This window comes from Sipha flava, unplaced genomic scaffold, assembly GCF_003268045.1.
Source record: "Sipha flava isolate LNK unplaced genomic scaffold, YSA_version1 19262_pilon_pilon, whole genome shotgun sequence".
Taxonomy (NCBI): Eukaryota; Metazoa; Arthropoda; class Insecta; order Hemiptera; family Aphididae; genus Sipha; species Sipha flava.
The window spans coordinates 1-6,759 of record NW_020272697.1 but is presented as its reverse complement, the minus strand read 5'-3'; the positions used below and the strand labels follow the sequence as shown (position 1 = coordinate 6,759).

At 24.4% G+C, this 6,759-nt stretch overlaps 1 long non-coding RNA gene across 1 annotated transcript; it reads right to left on the bottom strand.

Moving 5' to 3' along the window:
- Window positions 1-5,752: 5,752 nt before the first annotated feature.
- On the bottom strand, window positions 5,753-6,728 carry LOC112681546. Its single transcript, XR_003148406.1, has 2 exons — window positions 6,156-6,728; window positions 5,753-6,086 (listed from the first exon to the last, which is right to left on the bottom strand). It is a non-coding gene; the product is annotated as an uncharacterized LOC112681546 (long non-coding RNA).
- Window positions 6,729-6,759: the final 31 nt, after the last annotated feature.

The following is a 6,759-nucleotide window of genomic DNA, read 5'->3' as shown; positions in this document are numbered from 1 at the left end:
AATAGAATATTCTATAATCAATGATGTTACGTATGCTATATTGGATGAAATTATAAGATACTTTAAGTTAATGATTTAAAAGAGAGTTAAGCGCTTGCAAATTTAATAGACAATTTAATTTAATTACATTTTAGTAAAAGCATAGTGTTTCTTGATCATTACCAAATATAAATCAACTTTAATAAATACATATAAATGAAATATAATAATTGTTTAATACTTTTATAATTTTAATAATGTATTTATTTTATTATGTAAATACTTTTCTTTCGATACCACGTCCCTACAAACAAGACATCGTTACCCGACGGACGAAAAAGATCACGTGTAGGGACGTGGTATAGAAAGAAAAGTATCGATATTTTTACTAGGTATCGAATTGAATGAAAATATCGAAACGAAAGAACCGATATGAGTGAGTATCGAAAGAAAAATATTGATCCTTTTACTTCTTCGTATCGTATCAAATTAAAATAATAAGAGTAAAATATAAAAACGACCTATATGAATAATCGTTCCGATTAAGAGGAAACCTTTAACGTTATTGTATTGTGGATTGTGGTTTCTGTTCTGTGGAAATAACAATATTATTAAATTAAACATGAAAAGGCAGTCGAATGCTTTTATTTTTTTTTTCAAAAAAATTTAAAGAAACTGATCAAGAAAACAGCTTGTCAAAATGTAATTCAGATCAAGACCAACCTAGCAAAAAACTTGTAATAAAATTGAACTATTTTTTTGAAATAATCTAAATCTTCATACATTTATGTATTTCTTATTTTTATGTAATTATTATGGCATACCCATATCCATAAATTTAAAAATCAATAACACAAGGATATTTTCTTAGGAAAAACAAAGAATTAGATCGATGATTTCTGTAGAACAACCTGTAAGTACAAAGTTAGAAAAAGGTAATAATTAAAAATTAACATTTTTTACAATCATCATTATACCATTTAATTTATAATAATAAATTAATATAATATTGAGATATATGAGATTTAATGGTTAAAGGGGGTGTGGGGGGTATAGCCCCACTAGAATGATAGTATAAATTTATATCGCAATCCCACCCCAAAACCAATTCCAAATTACGCCACTGCATTCGATCACTTTTGATTTTCGTACCAATATGGCGATTAGTAAATGATTCGATACCAGTATTTTTTTTTATCGATATGTGTAAAGTATCGAAACCATGGGTATTGATACGAAAAGTACTTGTATCGAAAGAAAAGTATCGTAACTTTATTGGTTTCGATAGTATCGCAACATCCCTATATATATGTAAAACTCGTTTTAAACGCTGTTTTTCGTCGGTCTATAGACATTTCCTAAACTAGTCAATGTAAGAACTACCCGTTAAGATGCTCAATTTTTCTCTATCTAATTGAATGAGATGCTCTTTTGTTCAGCACATTACGATAAAGTGCAGTAATTGTGTGAAAATAAAAATAGAAATTGTATTCATTTATGTGTAGGTACTTGTCGTATTTATCGTTTTATTTTATCATAGGTACTACCTACAATTTATTGTTTAAATTATAAGTTATAATTAAAGCCTGGATTTCAATGCTTAATACATTTTTCTTAGTGTGATATTAAACAATGCATTAAAATTAGGGCTGGCGATATTTCAAATTTTGATAGGTACCGGTATTCGGTATTTGATAACTGCCGGTTTCTACGGTATTTTCGATAATTCTTGAAAATACCGTACCTCGGTAATCTCAGATTTTGTAACTTGTATTAAGTTTACCTATAATCTGTATTACCTATATTGTTTTTACAAAATAATAATAATAAACAAAAAATAAAAATAAACTGGTGTCACGTATTATTGTATTAACATCTAATATAATTGCCATAATTTACGGTATTTTCGGTAACAGTGGTTATTACCGAATCATGGTATACCGGTGTTCTGAGACAGAAAATACCGAAATACCGACATTTTTTTAAGTAATTACCGGTATACCGAAAATACCATCAGTCATAATTAAAAATACGGCATTCGTCTAATGTAACTGTTATATTCCTCAGTTCTAAGATGAAACTATTTTTGTTGCATTTTTCAAGTTTTTGCTTTTGTCGATCATTTTGGAAACCAAGAATATGTCATTTTGTTGGTAAACTATCAGGGTAAGGTAGCAGTATTTTCTTCAACTTTTAATTGCAAATAAATTGTATTGTAAATAATTGCAAAATACCCTCTCGTTTGAATATAACATAAACACTGATTCTCATGTCAGTTCACCTCGATGGCCTATCTTATATTAATAAATTATGATAATCTGTTGATGAGTCTTGTCAGTTCCTAGTTATGCTAAATGTTTCATTTTTATAAATAAATTTTTATGCCCTATAGTTCATATTTTACAATCTCATCACTACTATAATTAATGTTTATATTTAAAAAATAAAAATATTTTTAAGATACAATTCTGAATCTACATTTATAAAAAAGCCAAACTATAGAAAATATGTTGTTTAATCCAAGGTTTTGCAGCATTCATTGTAAAGTGGATCAATTTATTTTAGACCCTTACTGTTTGCCATAATATGAGAATCTGTGAGTGAATGGTTAATTCAGTTTACAAGACCTATTTACAAAAATTACATAATGATATATGTTCAAGCTACACGACTACCATACGTAAGAAATTATAATTATTCAACCATTTTATGGTTTGAATTTTATATTTAATCATACATTCTAATACATAGTCTTGGTATTAAATTTACCAGACAAAATATCTTATATCCTGTATATATATATTTAATAAACATCTGCGAATTAAACAAAGTAGGTGATCTCTGTGTAAACATTTATAACATTTTTTTTTAGTGTGTGATTATATTTACCTAAAACTACAAAATTTCATTGCACAATTCATTACAGTAAAAAAATGTAATTAATTTATCTATGATTAAATTTCAACCCCATTTTCTTCACCAGCTTAACGCTCCATTTAGCATTTAGGACCAGCGCTGCCATCAAAATCTCTCTGATATACTGTCTGTAAGAGTGTGTTCTGGTTTATCATTATTAGATATTGAGCAACTACGTTAATCCATCAGGTTTTGTCTCGTTCTAGAGGTCTCGTTGTGTTTAATTTATTGTTTACCACATTTTTTATTAATTGCCTATCTGCTCTCAATTACAACTTAACGTCTCTATGTTTGTAAAAACCAAATTTTCTTTTACGTTTACAAAAAAATATTTTTTCATAGTAAACAGCTTAAATAATTTTTCAGGCATTGAATGAAGTTGTTGGATATTGGTCTACAGATACTTTGCATTTAGTGAAAAAAAATATTAAATATGTAAATAATGTATCTATCAATTAAGTAGGTTAAAATAATAACCTAATAGGTTAGAAATAATATTATAAGGAACAAGATAAATATTAATAATAATGTCATCAAAGGTAGAATAAGAAATATTTTTATGTTAAACTAAGTAGTATTGTTATCAGGCATCATTTTTACTAAATTATACAACATATTTTAAATAAATGTATGTTGCTTTTAATAAGGAATAATCTATCATTGATTATTTTAATTTCATCAAATTCAAATCAAGAACATCTGGGGAATCCTTTTTTTTTTAGTAAATAATATTTAAAATGTAAACTAAAATATTGGTATGCTACTTTTAACTATACTAACTCGTTTTAAATAGATATATTTTTGTACTGAAAAGCTTATGTTTAAGAGTTTAAGGCCTGGTATTTCAATGTAAACATAAGCTTAAGTTTATGATTAAGCAAAGCTTAACATAATAAATAGCTCAAATTCTTTTAATCTCATTCGATACTCATATTTTTTGTATAAGTAATAAAGAATCAACATTTTAATATCAATTAAAAATAATAATAATTTGACTTTTTTCCTTAATTTAACTTAATTCAAAAAATCATACCTATTTAAATATTATTTATTATTAATAATACACTTTTAACATTAGGATTAAAAATACAAATTCTCAATACAGTAGATAATTTGAAAATATAAATATAAATTGCTTTAATTTTTTTTTTAATATTTAAATTATTTCTCTGAACATAGATATCAATTTTTAATATTTAAATGAATACATTCTGTTTTTTTATAACTATAAATTGTTTTGTTTTCAAAAATGAAAATAAATTAATATTTAGAAATTACTATAACTCAAACCAATTTTAAAATGTAAGTTCTAACTTTTTTACTTAAATTATTAATACTTCAATCTTATACATTTTAAACTAAAATAATATTAAGTTTCTTTTTATTCACAAATAACTTTTTTTTCACCAAAATCAAATTCCCAGAGGTTACTCAAAACCACTTTTCATTATATTTTTAGTATTTTTAAGTTAAAGTAGTTAATAACCAAAATAATTTAAATTTCACTTATAATGAATTTTACTTCAGATTTTAAAATTCAAATTGATATTAAAAATTGCTAAATCAATACAATGACTTTTAAATATAAAGGGATACTTTTGTTTAGATAAATTTATAATTTATTGTAATTTAGAAATAATTTATTACAATTTTATAACATTTCATTTTCATTTCTTGATTGAAATATACAATATATCATCTAAATATTTTTATCAATTATGTTTTTTTTTTGATACTCAATTACTGTTTTGTTACACATAAATAAAATAACCTCCATGGCAACAAAGTACTTTTTAGTTTTGAATTTTCATATTTTAAATTTAAAATTTTATAACATTTCATTCTCATTTTTTGATTATAATAAACAATAGTCTTTTAATATTTATATAATAATTATATAAATAAAAAAATATTAATTATTAATATGATTTTTTTATACTTAATAACTGTTTTGTTTACATATAAATAATATTACTACTATGGCAATAAAACATGTTTTAATTTTAATATTCTTCATTTTAAATTTCAAATAAAAATAATGAGTAAGATATATTCAATTTAATTAATGTTTCTTTGACAATCAATGATTTTCTCTAGATGGAGTTATTATCTTTGTAACCAGTTTGTAAAGTATTTTTATATTAAATATTAAATTTAATAATACTTTTTACATTTATTCAAGTCAAAATTTTTAAATTAAACTATATGTTAAATGCAAAACAATAATATGGCTATTTTAAAATAAATTAATATTTGAAATAAATCAAATTAATTTTAAGTCATTCATATCTCACTTTTTATTTGTATTACTAAAAATCTTAAATGCTATTGTCAATTTTTAATTTTAATTAAATTGAATATTTTTTTTTTTTGTTTTCACATAAACTATAATGCCAGCAGACACCCAAAACTCATTATTTTTATTATTATTATTTTTTTTTTTATAGTATTTTAAAATATATTCTTTAAAGAAACTATAATTTATATTTTACTCATGACTAATAAACATCAAAATATTCATGTATTAATGGCATTGTTTAATAATTACAATTATATCATGTTAGGTTTCAAAACATTTACAAGTACTAAACGCAAATAGAGCTGCGATTTTATTTTTTCATATTCAGTTGCAATTTTATTGATTTTGTGTATACCTGAAGATGAATTTATAATTAAAAATTGGTCGTAATTTAAAAATATTATAATACTCTGGGATAAGCTTTTATTTATTTATGTATTTACATATAAACATTTGTTTATACTTAAATATTTTTTTAATTATTCAGATTAAGAATTTCTTACTATTTTCATCTTACAGGGAGTAAGAATATTATAAATTATTATAAATATTTATATATACATGTCAAAGAAAATATATTTTTAAAATATTCAATTGTAAAGAGAATTTACTTGAAATTGGAAAATCAACTATTATAGTAGTAAATAATTAAGTTACCATTATACTTAATATACATAGAGTAATTTTTGCAACAGTCATGTTTAGGATAGAGTCAAATATAAAGGAACCAATACAAGCGAAAAAATATTAGAATATTAGTATACTAATGAAGTAAGAGAAATCGACTGGAGTCGCGTGGAGAAATGTTTGACCATTACAGGATCACTCTGCTGACTGGATATAGCACTACTTGTCAAACGCCATATCACTTCACCAAGCACACACTGCATTTCTGAAACATATTATTGGGTAATAATAGCTGTATATGGAGGGATATATAATAGTCAAATTGTTTTCTTACCTTGGTAGGCATAACAAAAACATATTTTTTATTATTTTGAAAGAATGATGAAGTCTAATATTTACAAAATATAGTTCACATAGCAACTACGGAGAAGATTTGAAAATTATTGTAGTTTTAGTTGTTGAAGAATTAGAATATTAAGCAAAATTGAGTGTTGAGGGAAAAGTTCTTTCACAGTTATCATGTGTGATTTTTTGGCTTTACTTCGAACCTACTGGTAAAAGGGTACATTTGGTTAAGGATATAAAAGGCGAGCTGCGCCTAGGCGTTATTGTCACGTCTACCGTACAGATACATTTGGCGGTTAGCAGCGGAAGTACTGGGTATGTTGATTGTTGATTTTGTTGTGTTGACGTGGTTTTCATGGTTGTTTGCAACCACACACGGATCGGTACAAATCATCAGCCCGTCATCGTGGTGTTATGGACGTTCGTTAAGAAAGATTGATTGACAAAAAACAATTTTTAAACGTTGTTCAGAATATCATTACTGAATAAGATATGAATACATACTGAATGTATATGAACATACTGAATATAATATATTATGTTCAACGTCAAGATAAGATAAAAAATATACGAAAAGAAACTGTGCATTGTTT